A 14,348-nucleotide genomic window follows, 5' to 3' on the forward strand; every position below is an offset into this window, starting at 1 on the left:
TGACAATACTTAGCACACTAAGTGTCCTGTCATTGGATAAAGCACAGCTGTGTAGGGACAGACTCTCAGACACTTGCCTGAGGAGCCTTCTGAAAATGGAGAGCCAGGGTGACTCATGAAGGACTCCATTCTCCAAGAAGAGCACACACTACTGGACTTGTTTGGTGGGTGTGAGCATTTTCCTGAATTGAGGCAGAGATCATTATGCTCCTGAATGCCATCCATGCCTGTAGGCAGACCTCTTCTGACAGCCCAGTTGACCACTCCTATACCTGGCCAGGCCCCATAAAACCTACCTGGTGTGCTTTGTGTAAACCTACAAGACTCATTAGGTGGTCTTGAAAGTTGACACCCTGGAGGGTGTGGGCAAGGAACAGAGTGACTGATTGTCATGGCCTGGGATCATTGGAAAGATAGCATGTGGGCAGGGACTCAAGATGAGTAGGGCTTCCAAAGTCCTACTGAACCACCAGTATAGGATGCATTCTCTCTATAGCTACAGAAATCTCTTAAAAATGTATCAGTCACTGTTTCTTTCTCTCTGTCTGCACTCTGCTCCCCAATACCTCTGTCAGAAATATTTAGATTCTTCCAGAAGGTTTTATGGTGAAGCTCTCAGAATTCCCAAAGGCCTCAGCAGCTTTGAAATTACTTGGGAAAGGACTGTTCTCTATTCTGAATTAAAAGGGTCACTCCATGATAATGTTTTCCATTATTCTGATTTCTTTTGCACATGTAACATTGTGTAGCATTTCTTTCACAAACTGTCTCTTTGGGGTTTTACATTTATATGCAAATATTCCACTTTGGGATCTGTATTCAACTTATCAATTAAATTTTTGCAGAGCCAAATTAACTGTGCAAACATACAATATATTTGTAAATTCTGCTCATCTTAATTATGGTTTCAGTCAGCTCTGAACAGGAACATTGGATTTGCTACCACTGATAATCTGAAAAACGTAGAAAAGTATTAGTTTTAACTTTGTCAAATGCATGTACATATTTCTAGGAAAGATTGTAGAAGTATTATCTTATTTCATTCCAATGGAATGCTTTCTTCTGATAATTTTATATGGGAAGACATATTCACTGTGCTGTTTTAATAAGAGATTTACTTTTTTCCATTAGTTTTTTCTGAACAAGCATATGCTTAATCAAAAAGAGAGAAATCTATTTGCTATTATCATTGCTATATCAATTTTTTAGAAGTGCCACTTTAAAATGAATTTTTGAGATTTAAATTTCTTTTACTTATTTAGTTATTTATTTATTATTTTGAGAGGGGAGGCAAGCACAAGTTGGGGGCGCAGAGAGAGAGGGAGAGAGAGAAGAACCCCAAGCAGGGCAGGAGAGCCCCAACTGGGGCTAGAACTCATGAACCATGAGATCATGACTTGAGCTGAAGTTGTACTTTTAACCCCCTGAGCCATCCAGGCACTCCCAAATTTCTTATAAACTTGTATGATTTCTTCTAATTCTCACCAACTTCTACATTATATCCATTCAATATTTTACATTTTTACCTGATCCAAAATGATAAGGTAGGAAAACAGACAGATTCTGGCTTTTATGAAATCTACTGCACCATGTGATTTGGGATTAAAAATGAAAACCAAAAGAATCACTATTTTGATTTCTTTGAAATGAAAACTACTGTTGAAATTTATCCTTACTGGTGTATTGTGTACGCACCCCAAACTACTCCATAATCTCCAGGAAAAAAGGAAATATATTGACACAAAAGATACTTGTAGACTTGTACCATGTTGAGACTGGGTTATAATGATACAACCTCACTGGGGTCCTCCTAGCAGGATGAAGGAGTCCTGAGATCATCTGGAAGCATCTATGGGATCTGGGAAATTCAGAGTTGGCCAACCCCTCTCCCTCTCTCCTGATCCCCAACATGCATATCTATAGGTGGAACGCCAAAACACAGGAAGGAAGGAGAGGTGCCTGGGTGGCTCAGTCAGTTAAGCATCTGACTCTTGATTTCGGTTCAGGTCATGATCTCATGGTCATGAGATAAAGCCCCTCGATGGGCTCTGCGCTGATGGCCTGGAGCCTTCTTGGGATTCTCTCTCTCTCTCTCTCTCTCTCTCTCTNCTGCCCTCCTTGCTCCACAACCAGCTCCTTTTGTACAGAGAAATGAACAGACACAACAGAAACCCCCGAGAAGGCAAGGTGGAATTTAGAATTTCCCTCTCCCTTCCTGTACCACTGCTTCCATGCTGAGTCACAGCCCTGTCCATGGCACTTTAGTGCTGGACTGAAATCACGCTGGGCAGGTGAGAAAGAAAGTTTCCTAAAGCTGGCCCAAAAATCAAGTATGATTTTCAGATAGGCGATGAGAATGCATGCCAGAGAACATGCACTTCATTCTCACAAGGTAAATCTAACTGTCTGAAGTCTCCTTGGATTTAGTAAAAATCAATAGCTTAATATGTCCACACCATATTTCCTCATGAGCAAGCTTTCAAGCTTCCTGTGGGCCTCTTCCCAGGCCTTCTCTCAGAACCTGCATTTTCCTTTTGAATGCACCATTTCACTGGAGGTCCAGTCATGCAGCAGAGAGTTGCATCCCTCAGTTAACCTTGGTGCCATCCCTTCCTCTAATTTTGCAATGGGCACCCCTTCTGCCCTTCCTAATTAGTCCCTCTCCTCTTCACACTTAAAGTAAAAATGCTACTATGGATTATTTTTCTTCTCAGTGGTGAAGAAATGCTGTCAAACTATTTTGTGGGAGGTGTGAAAAATGATATGGAGGTATCACGAAAGAATATTCAAGAACTTACCGGTATCTGTAGAGCTTAGCCCGAGATTGCCCAAAAGAGCCTGGGAAAAAGGCTTGTGTGCAGAGAGTTTGTGTGAGACCTGCTACAAGGGTGTAGTGAAGACAGGGGGTTGACAGGGAAACTGGTACATCAGGAAAGAAGGGAAACCAGTGCAAAGATGTGTTATTGAGTTGGCTTCTAGCATAGGCTCCCCGCCCTTGATAACCCAAGACTCTCCCAGGAGATTTGAGTTGCATCTCAAAACTGTCTGCTCATAGGACAGAGAAGGAGCCTTTATTCTTCATTTTCCAACCTCACTGGCCAGCTGTGGATCTATGTGTGTTCATTCCCGCACACTTTCTGGTTGCATTTATACGAGGGCCAGGAAGGTTCCTCTGAGCGGCTTATGCTGTGGTGTCCAGAAACTTTATGGCAGGAACTAAGAAGTAAGAGACATGACATGTGACAAGCCACTGTCAGGTTTTGTCTGTGTGAAACTACCGGGCACCATAGTACAGAACATGTGAGCAAAATAACGTGCTTCCTTGGGATTCTTCATTTGTTATGAAAAGCAAGTTGCTTCCTAAACCTAGATCTGTCTCCACTTTGCAGAAGTGTTTTTGTTAGCTCATAAGGATGCTATCAGAAATTTGCCTTGATAATTTTACAAAGTTATCAAAGAGTCACATACAATATAAAACTATTCAGGGGTGCCTGGGTGGCTCAGTCGGTTGAGGGTCTGACTCTTGATTTTGGCTTCGGTCATGATCCCAGGTTGTGGGATGGAGCCCCACGTTGAGCTGTGTGCTGAATGTGGAGCCTGCTTAAGAGTCTCATTCTCTCTCTCTCTCCTCAAATTAAAAAAAACAACAACTCCAGTTTGTTCCCATGCCACACAGTGTTCTATATAATCTCTATAAAGTATGGGGTACTTGGGTGGCTCCGTCGGTTAAGCATCCAACTCTTGGTTTTGGCTCAGGTCATGATCTCATGGTTCATGGGATTGAGTCCTGCCTTGGTCTCCTCACTGTCAGTGAGGAGCCTGCTTAGGATTCTCTCTCTCCCTCTCTTTCTGCCCCTCCTCCCTCTCTCTGTCAAAATAAATAAGCTACATAATCTCTATAAAGTGCCATGTCATCTCCACTGTTGATGAGTCCACTATTACTTTGTATTAGTCAAGATCTTTCTGGATCCCAGTGAGAGAAACATCATTCAGATGAGGTGAGGCAAAGAAAACTAAAGGGGAGATTGTTGGCATCATAGTTGAGAAACCGTAGGGTGAAGTAATTTCAGGTTCTCAAATGATGTCATCAGATCTCCCGCCTCCTTTTCCCTTTATCTCTTTCTCTCTTTCTCTCCATGTATTGATCGTGTCTCTGTGCTATTCTTTGCATGCTAACTTCATTCTCTGTTGTTACAAATGGACAGGAATAATAGCCAAAGGCAGCCCGAATCTTCTAACCTCGTAGCTTGTGATTCAGAGTCTTATGTAAGTATCTATTTGGCCTGTAGGCCAGTCGCTGTGGGGAGGAAAGGAGGGGAACCTTGATTAGCAAAGCTTGGGTCAAACAGCCCCTCATGTGGTCCAGGTGATCTTCTAGGCTTGTCAGACCCATCAGAGTCATGTAGGCTGGGAGACTGGCATGTCTCAGTAGAAGGAGATGTGCCAGGCATTTAAGAATAATGACATGACAAGCCGTGGCGCCTGAGTGGCTCAGTCGGTTAAACATCTGATTTCAGCTCAGGTCATGATCTCGTCGGGCTCTGTGCTGACAGCTCAGAGCCTGGGGCCTGCTTCGGATTCTGTGTCTCCCTCTCTCTCTGCCCCTCCCCTGCTCACACTCTGTCTTTCTGTATCTCAAAAATAAATAAACATTGAAAAAATCTAAAAAAAAGAATAATGATATGCCATGCCAGCCCATGAGAAAAGCTTCCAGTAAAGCCTTACTTTCCAAGCAAAAACAGCTTTTTTGTATTTCTACTTTTTTATCAAAATTTTTACACAAATAAATGTATTTGCCAGTCTCTTATTTTTATGTTTTTTTTTTTACTGCCCTTACTCCTTTCTTTCTCTTCTCAACCTTTTCTACTCTTTATGTTCTTGTCCCCACAGATAACTCATGTTAACAACCTAATACATAATCCTTCTGTATTTTTCTTCACGCTCATGTAACCATAGCAAATGTACACATGGATACTTAGACACACAGATATGTGATTCTTAAATGAAAATGACTCTGCCCCCACCACACAGAATTTTCTGGCCCAGAATGTCAATGGTGCTGATAGTAAGAAACCTCGAGATATATGCGTGTATCTAAGCTTTACTTATTGTTGATAAAACTGAGATCATAACAAACCCAATTTTCTGCATTTTGTTTCTCTCTCTAATACCTTATTAAAATAACTCAATATCAATTGACATAGCATGAATTAACCCTGCCTGATGGTTGCTTAATATTTCATTATGTGTATGTAATCTAATCTGTTTAACCATTCACTCACTGTCAGATTTCATTTTGTTCTCTGGTTCTAGGTTGTTCTTGTTTTTTTTTTTTTTCCCCTCTCCGTCCTGGGTTTGGGAATCCCCGAAGCAAACCCCGAGATGAAGGTTTAAGTATAATAGTTTCTTTTGAATGTGGAAGGAACAGAGTTGGGGGGGGGGGGGGAAAAGGGAGATAAGGAAGGGAAGACAGCCCATGAAGNGGGGGGGGGGTGGAGAAGTGAGATAAGGAAGGGAAGACAGCCCATGAAGGGTACATTATCCAGTTGGATATCCTGTGGACAGTTGGAACTGAATCTCATTGGAGGACTCTCAGAGCCAGTATAGAAAATATGCCTCAAGATTCTTCTGCCCAAGGGTGAATGTATACCAATTCACACCAGTGATTGTGGGCTACTCCTAGTGAGCTTTGACTCCCCGGTCCTTGGAAAGCATGACCAAGCAGGCTTCAGCAACAATCTCAGGCAAAGAAATGTATGTAGTGCCTGTTGAAAGACAGATTAGAGGGCTTTGATGAAGTGAAGTGAGCATGGACACTGCTAACTATCTGCTATAATCTGTGATGTATATGTCTTTATTTTTAGTACTCTAATTACCGTGGGCTAATCCTTTAATAAAGGTTTTGCTGGGTGAAAGCATACATTTACATTAATTTTGATACATGCTACCTGATTACTTTCCAAAAGAAATGTCATAATTCACATTTCTACCAGCAAATTTGAAAATACTCTTTTTCCTACATCCCCGCCAGCAAGAAATATTACGACCCTTTAAAATTTTTGCCAGTCTGATAAGTGTAACATAATGTCTTATTACTTTAAAAATTATCTTCCTGACTAGTCCTTTTGTTCGTTGGCCAAGTAGATTTACCCTCCTATAAAATATCTCCTCAGAACCTTCATCCATTTTTCTAGGTTGTTTTCCCCTTTTGGACAATTTTTAAGACTGCTTTGTGCTTTATACTAATCCACTGTCTGTTCTCTGTATTAGAAGTATTTCTTCCAAGACTATTGTCTGTCTATAAAGGCTTTATTAAAATATCTTTTATAATACAGAAGTTTTTATGGAACATTTTTTACAAACATTTTTTAAAAGTTTATTTATTTTGAGAGGGAGAGGGAGAGAGCATGCATGCAGGGGAGGGGCAGAGAGAGGTGGGGAGAGAGAGAGAATCCCAAGCAGGCTCTGCTCTATTGGCACAGAGCGCGACGCCGGGCTTGATCTGTAAGATCGATGAACTGTAAGATCGTGACCTGAGCCAAAACCAAAAGTCGGTCACTTAACCGATTGAGCAACCCAAGCACCCCACAGAACATTTTCTAGAAATACTGTATTTTGATGACTCAAAGGTGTCAAAACTCCCTATTACGTACCACTAAGAATTTTTTTTTTAAAAAAGCTACTGTCAATTAATTGCTACAACATTTTCTCATGAATTAAAGTTTTACTTACAGAAGGGGCATTGATCTTTAGTACTGACGATATAATTTTGTAGCACCCTGGAGGACACTAGGTTTTGTTAACACTGCTTACTCGACTAATTCTCTTATTTTTCCTCTATTAAACTCTGTATAGCTGAACCTTCAGCATCAACTTCTGTTCCAAGTAAACAGGAGATTTCTTACATGTTGATATTTGGCTCCTGAATGATAATGCTGCATAAATTGGTCCGAAGCAGCCTCCAGGCTCTGAGCTGTCAGCACAGAGCCCGACACAGGGCTCAAATCCACGAACCATGAGATCATGACCTGAGCCAAAGTCGGACACTTAACTGACTGAGCCACCCAGGTGCCCCACCACAATGTTCTTAATGTTCATCCTTGTTGTAATATGTATCAGTACTTCATTTTCTTTTATTGCCGAATAATCTTTCATTATATGGGTAGACCACATCTCATTCATTCATTCACCAGTAAATGGACTTTGGGTTGTTTTCACTTTTTGGCTGTTACGAACAATGCAGCAATGCAGAGCAAAATCATTGAAAATACCTGGATCCCAGAAGTTGTTGAGCCACTAAATCAACCTATTCTGGAGCTGCACTACCTTCAGAATTCTTCTTATATAAGATGATACATCCCCTTATTTTTTAGGCCATTTCAGTTAGTCTGTCTATTGCTTATAGCCTCAGGCATCTCACTAAAAACAGCCTCCCTGAGAAGAAGGCCTGTGAGCAGAGATGTAAGTGACAGGAAAGCAATTCAATTGGAAGTGGTCTGGCCTTGCTCTCCCAGTTCATCACAATGACCTTCTTCTAGAAGAGTCACATGACCAAAATATGGGCAGAGTTTCTATTAGGACCCTAGGCATCAAGGCAAGGGTATGCTCATATTTGCTACATGGAGGAATCCTAAGACCTGGAAGGCTTGGGAGTTAGAATGTTGAGCGCACTTTCAAACCTCAAGTTTCCTGACCTAGTGGTTAACCTCACAGTACTATTGGATTTCCAGCTGATGCCACGCTAACTAGAAGGATCCCGTGTCTGGTTTTGAAGCAAGCTTCATGGATTGGGACCAGTATCAATCCCCATACAATCATGATGAGCTTTGAGAAATCACTCATCATCCATTAGCTGCGGGGTGGTCTCTTCCACGTGCTGGTTCTGTCATTTAGACCATCAGTGGTGCCTTTTATAGATGAATGAGTTGGAACCACATTACTAAGCTGACATCAGTTTTTCACTGCAGTTAAAACTGTTCTCTACTTTATCCTGCCCATGATCTTAATCTGGACATTCCGTTGTTGCCACGTGGTAAAACTACTACTGTCCTAATGTTAGATAAAATAGAATGCTGGTCTAAGGATAGAGGCCTAGGCTAATGGTACCCAAATGATTACAAGTAACCATACCTGAAATTGGAATTGAGGCAAGGTCAGTGGCTCTAGCAGATGGTGTTAGTGTCCAGGCCATATTCTTTTGGCCTTCCCTGGAGGGTACTCACGGAGAGTTCCCTTACATAAAGAGAATGTAACAAATGAAGTGAATGAATGAATGCTGATATACATTTGTACAAACATCCCCGGATCATTTATTGTATTTTCATTATTCATTATTATATATAAAATACACATATTGACTACCTCTCAAGACATACTTAATACAATTCTTGAATAATTGATGGATAGGGGTGAAAATGCAAAAACCAAACTCTCAGATAAACCTTAGTGGATATACTTTGATGATTATTCTATAAAACAATGTATCTTAATGTCTAAGATCAGCAAGTATTCAGAGATGTTGCAAATTGCCAAGTACATATTTGATTTGGTTAGATATGTGCTAAATTTAAGAAATGGAATGCAAATAAGCAGAGACTAAAAGCTTTTGCTGGCTCTGACATAAGGTACTTTGGCAGGGAAAAAACTCAATAGTGGGACTAAAATAAAGAATTCAGTGTAAATTGAAGAGACTGGCCTAAACATTCAGCTTACGTCATCCTTTAATATAACTCAGTCACCCAGAAGAATATATGTAGCATCGTAAAGAATACATTGACTTATTACTCCCATTTGAAAATGAAACTCTCCTACATCACTGCCACTTAAAACCCCCTAAAGCAGCCCAGCATGCCTCACCCTTTAGAATCTCAGTAGATTATTGTATATTAAATATAGTACAGGAAGTTGTTTAATGCACGTAATGATTTTGCATCTTGTTTACGGAAATTTCGGCCCGCTAAAAAGTATAGGTAGTAATCATGATTACACATGGTGTGGAAATGGAGACATTATGGAGCACGGAAGTTGATGTATCTGTCAACAATGAACCAAAAGATGAGTAGTCAGCTTGGCTGATTATCCTTTCTTTTATATGCTTAATCTCTCATTCATTTCCTTCCCATGAACTTTTTTTCTTGAGGACAGTTCACACACAATGTTACATTAGTTTCAGGTGTACCATGTAGTGATTGGACAGGTTTATACATTTTGCTATGTAAACCACAAGTGTAGCTACCATCTGTCCTGTTACATCACTTAGAATATCGTTGACTGTATTCCTGATGCTGTGTTTTTTATTCCTGTGACTTATTCATTCCATAACTGGAGGTCTGGATCTTCCTTTCCTCTTCACCCATTTTGCCCAATCTCCCCTCCCCTGTGCTCTGGAAACCATCAATTTGTTCCCTGTATTTATTGGTCTGATGCTGTCTTTTGCTTGTTTCTTCATTTGTCTTTATTCTTGACTCCACATATGAATTAAAATAAATCAGATGGTATTTGTCTTTCTCAGTCTGACTTATTTCACTTAGCATAATACCCTCTAGGTCCATCCATGTTGCTGCAAATGACACAGTGATATATTTGTCCTGTGGTTACTATCCGAAACATATAAAGAACTTATACAACTCAACACCAAAACCAAACAAGTCAGTTAGAAAACGAGCAGAGGACCTGAATAGACACTTTTCCAAGAAGGGCATACACATGGCCGACAGACACATCAAAAGATGTTTAACAACATTAACCATGAAGGAAATGCAAATCCAAACCACAACGAGATATTACCTCACAACTGTCAGAATGGCTAAAATCAAAAAGACAAGAAACAAGTGTCGGCGAGGATGTGGAGAAAAAGGAAGCCATGTACACTGTTGGTGGGAATGTAAAGGGTGCAGCCACTGTGGAAAGCAGTATAGAGGTGCCTCAAAAAATTAGAAATAGAAATACCATTTGATCCCGTAATTCCACTATTTAGCATTTACCCAAAGAAAATGAAAACACTAAGTCAAAAAGGTATTTGCACCCCTGTGTTTATTGCAGCATTATTTACAATAGCCACAGTATGGAAGCAACCTTAGTGTCCACTGATAGACAGATAAAGAAGATGTGATGTGTTCACACACACACACACACACACACACTCACAGAGACCATACACACGAATATTACACAGCCATGAGGTCTTTCCCATGAACTTTTAAATTTCTCCCTTTTAAACAACAAAATAATCTCTCTTAAACTATTATCCCACTTCAGCAAACTCCTAATTCCCCTCCTATCACTCATCTCCAAATTTCTTAAGTTATCTGTTTTCCGAAAGCAGATGCAGTCAGTGCCCCACTCAACTTCTCACAGCACTCAGCTTCTAGTACAGGCCAGTTGCATCCTACTTTAAGCAGCTGGGGCATGTCCCCCACCAGCCAGCAGCTGCTCTCCAGTCCGGTGCAGGGTACGCCAGAAGTGTTGGGGGAATTTGTGTCCTTGGGAACATCTCTCAGTAAATGGTGGATGGGAGGTGGAAGATAAATATCAACTTTCTAGTCCCTGGTGAGATGAGCCTAACTCTTGAGGTGCGTTCTCCGTTGTCTCCCAGAGACCCCTGCAGGACTGAACGATAGTTGACACAGCTATAATATGCTCAGTACCTCACCTTTTACATATTCCTCCCCTTTCCTTCTTGCTTCCCTTCTCCCTCACTGTTGCTTCCTGGGATTATCTCCCAAATAAACCACTTGAAGTTAAATCCTGTCTCAGAATCTGCTTCTGGGGAGCCCAACCTAACACCTACCCATTTCTGATTCACCACCTCTCATCATTCTGCAACCATTCCCATGTGGGTTCTGCCCCATCATGTCACTGAGGACCTGCATGGCAATGAATGCCAAGGGCATTTTCCATTCTAGTCTCTTAGCAGCATTACACGCATTGACTGCATACACCTCTTGAAACACTCTCGACAGCTTGACGCTATGCACCACTGCTTCTCCTTTTACTTCTCTGAGTGTCTCTGCCTGGTCTTCCTCTCAAGTTCATCTGTCTCTAACTGACCATTAAATGTTAAGGTTCCTCAAGTCTCGGTTCTACATCTACTTTTTCTCACTATTCTCTCTCTCTCTCTCTCTCGCTCGCTCTCTGTCACTCTCTCGTTGATTTCATCCACATATTCATCTTCAGTTGCCACCCATAAAGAAATAAATCACATTTGTATCTTCAGCCCAAACCTTTAGTCCGCCCTTGAGACCTGCATACCTAACTGTCTACTTTATACCTCTTTGATATCATAAAGGTATCTCATACTCAACAGGAACCAAAGGAAAACATGACATTTCCTCCAACACTCTATACTGTCCTACTGATCTCTATCTCGGGGAATGTTATGACTATTCATCCAGTTTTAAAAGGCCAAAATCTAGAATTTATTCTCACTTAATTTCATCACCATTCCCCAACACACGTGTATAATCTATCATTAATCTAATTCTTTTTATTTTATCTCTTAAATATTTTTGAACCTGTCACTTCTTTTGTCTCTCCACCATCTCCTAAACCTCTGTTTATACCTCTTAACCTGCTTGCCTACTTCCTCTCTGCCACTATCCATAATCTATTCTCAACAGTCTACTCAAAATCATAAGAATATTTCACCCTCACCCTCCTCCCCAGAGTTAAGACACTTTCATTTTAAACACTTTAAAATCATTACTTATCATCAGGGAAATACAAATCAAAACCACACTGAGATACCACCTCATGCCAGTCAGAGTNCTTATGTGGTCCCACACTTCCTCCCATCTTCCTGATCTGGCCAGTGACCTTCTTTTGCTCCTTGACACGGGAGCCTTCATATACACTGTTTTCTCTCTTAAACGCTGTCTCCTCTCCACTTCATTTGTTTCATATCTACTAATTTTTCAAATGTCGGTTGAATTGTTATTTCCTTAGAGACATTTCCAGTCACCCCTTTGACCAGGCTAAACCCCCTAATATAAGCTTCCATCATCCTACCTTGAATTACAATGATTACAGTTGAGATGCACAGTGATTTGTTCTTTCTATGAATAATTGCGATTTAATGAGTGAATAAAGAGAAGTTACACTTCCAAAGCTAGAAGAATTCTGTCATCTCCTGTTGTGGGTTGAATTCTGTCCCCTTAAAATTCGTATATAGAAGTCCTAATCCTTAGTACTTCACAGTGTGACTGTATTTGGAAATAAGGCCTCTAAAGAGACAATTACGTTCAAATAGGGTCCTTAGGGTGGCCACAACACAATATGGCTGGTGTCCTTATGAGAAGAGATGTTAGGATACAAACAACACAGACAGAAGGACAGCCATGTGAGGACATAGTGAGAGGGTAGCTATCTGCAAGCCAAGAAGAGAGGCCTCAGAAAAAAACCAAACGGTCTGACATCTTGATCTTGCACTTCTAGGCTCCAGAACTGTGAGAGAATACGTTTTGGTTGTTTAAGCCACCCAGTCGGTGGTTTGCTATGGCAGCCCTAGCAAACTATTATATCTTGGATTTCTCAGTGGGTTGGTGTATACGATCATGGAATGCATTCAACACCATCTCATCCCTCAAGAACTGTTCTCATATACTTTACTTCTGTGCCAAATACAGTTTTTGACTCTGCCAGAGTGTTCCCATCTGCTCTAAATGAGGCAGCATTCATCATTATCTCATGTGTTCAGCTTGAAAGCCAATCTTTATAAATTGAGGGCTGAAATGACCTTCGTGTTATGTGGAGTACCCTCACTGTATGGGTAGAAATCAATAGTAATACAAAAGACAAAATCTTTTTGAAAGTAAAAGGCAGTACTTTTTAAGGGAGCTGCTTTTGAGCTACTCATGATACCTTGGTTGTTGGGGGAATTTAGTTTCTCTTTCTTTTTAAAGAACAAACAACATTTTAAAATAAATCTTGTGGCCGGTAATTCTAATATTTCTACTCTTTCAGTTTGTTTTGCATAGGAAAGGTGTGACAACTGGTAAAGTTTCCTGTTTGAAATTATAAGATTCTTTATGTGGAAAAATGGCATTGTTTAGTAGCTGGAGATATGATGTCTTCTTTTTGTTTAGTTTTAGAGAATATTGCATTTTGGTTTTTAAATTTTTATATGATAGCACCAATTGTAGGACAGTTCTCTTTGAATATTTTCTATCATTTCTATAAGTAGTGCTATAAATAGTTAAGAGCCTAACAACAAAACTAGCCATGTTTTCAAATATGATTAGTATTTCTCTGTCTTTCTCGTAATGCTCCATTAAGTAGTGCAAAGTAAGTGGCCCCACTGCCAAAAGGCTTTTTCATTAAATGGAAAATACATTTACTCACTTTGTGAATTAATTAAAGCCAGATGGAATTTAGAGCAGAAGATTCTAACTTACACATTTTGTTTTAGAGATTTAGAAAATAGAGAGCCATTTGTACCCAACAGGACTCCCATGTGCTTTCATATATTAAAACAAAAATAAAGAAATAAGTGTTTTGACTTTTTCTCAACAATCTCAGTTTTCACGTGTATGATTATTTCATGTATATGGCCACATGTATACACTTTCAAGGTATATGTGATTGACAGCAATGAACTATATTGAACACCAAAACCTTTGCATGGAGGGAGATTTTTCAGTGGATTTTCTCCTGATTCCATAAATCTCTAATATTTTAGAAATTTGAGTATGGGAATGGGGTGCTGGCTACATGGGTAGTTTAGGTGATGGATGGCTGTATCCCTACCCTGAAAGAAATCACGTGTCTGTTTAACCCAAAAACTATGCCAAGTCAGGCACATAGGTGTGCAGTAGGAAGGCACACACATGGAGAGGTTCCTTGTTCTAGAATCTGTGTGAAAAGACTCTGTGGTGACGTAAGCAATGGACTGTATTGAGGACTTTTGTCCTCTGGATAGCCTTCCTTTCTCCTTAGCTCAGTGAACATTTCTTGAACACCCGCTATGGGACAAGCACACAGAATAACTGAATTGCATCTACACATTGTGATGTGGCTTACAGAGAGGTGGCACTGGTCTTCTCTCACTGCTTGCCTCAGGGAAGGTCAACTCGAAGGGTTGATGTCCATTTATTGACATCCTTGAAGGGATCTGATGGAAGTCACTTGTCTCCAGAAGCACTATTCCCCATTTAACATGGAAATTTTAAGACCGCTTTGATCTCTTTTTCCAAAACTTAGGATATCAGTCAGTTCTCAGACTTGAGCATGCAGCAGAATCACCTGAAGGACTTGTTGAAACAGATCGCTGTGTCTCAGTCCCAGAGTTTTGGATTTAGTAGGTCTGGGGTGAAACCCAAGAATCTACATTTCTAATAAGTTCCCAGTTTATG

This window comes from Crocuta crocuta, unplaced genomic scaffold, assembly GCF_008692635.1.
Source record: "Crocuta crocuta isolate KB4526 unplaced genomic scaffold, BGI_CrCroc_1.0 scaffold940, whole genome shotgun sequence".
Lineage (NCBI taxonomy): Eukaryota > Metazoa > Chordata > Mammalia > Carnivora > Hyaenidae > Crocuta > Crocuta crocuta.